At 38.3% G+C, this 715-nt stretch overlaps 1 long non-coding RNA gene across 1 annotated transcript; it reads left to right on the plus strand.

Moving 5' to 3' along the window:
* The first annotated feature begins 234 nt into the window (after nucleotides 1-234).
* On the plus strand, nucleotides 235-715 carry LOC107735275 (uncharacterized). The gene is made up of 3 exons (XR_001639353.1): nucleotides 235-306; nucleotides 432-545; nucleotides 681-715. It is a non-coding gene; the product is annotated as an uncharacterized LOC107735275 (long non-coding RNA).

Below are 715 nucleotides of genomic sequence, written 5' to 3' on the forward strand. Positions count from 1 at the left end.
TTTTTCAAATGACCTTTTCCGTAACTTATATATTTACTAACAGATGACTATTATGTCCTGCTTATGCAACATTTTAAAGGAGCGGATTGAATAATGTCAATAATAACAAATAACCAGTCAATGACCTTTTCTGTTCTCTTAATATGAGAAGGCTTAATGGAAGTAAGCTGAATTAAATTGGATCTCATTGTCAGTGGTTATGTGTAACAGTTAAGATTCTATTTCACATGCCAAAGGTCTCACAGGGATGAAGAACATTGGGAACTCCTGTTACATGAATGCTGCACTGCAGGCCCTCTCCAATTGGTGAGCTTACAACTTGTGAAGCATGAATACGCATAATTCAGACAACACAAATTGGAAGCTTGACTGATTTCACTGGTTTATTTTTCGGTTCCATGTATCCTGTTTCTTTCTATTTTTCTCTCCAGTCCTCCTTTGACTCAGTTTTTCCTGGATTGCAGTGGGCTGGTCCGTACGGATAAGAAGCCGGTGTTGTGTAAAAGCTATCAGAAGCTTATCTCTGAGCTCTGGCACAAGAAACGGTAACAAGTACTGACTTGTCAAACTGTTAACCTAGACCTGGCCAGTTCTAGCTAACTTAATCTTAATCTATTGAGCTTGGTCCTAATTATCTGAATCTTATCGTTCTTTGTTGGTTTCTTTTTAACTCTGTCAAGGCCAAGTTATGTTGTGCCCACTAGTCTGTTTCATG

The sequence above is a fragment of the Sinocyclocheilus rhinocerous genome, unplaced genomic scaffold (assembly GCF_001515625.1).
Source record: "Sinocyclocheilus rhinocerous isolate Xijiao unplaced genomic scaffold, SAMN03320098_v1.1 C35938991, whole genome shotgun sequence".
Lineage (NCBI taxonomy): Eukaryota > Metazoa > Chordata > Actinopteri > Cypriniformes > Cyprinidae > Sinocyclocheilus > Sinocyclocheilus rhinocerous.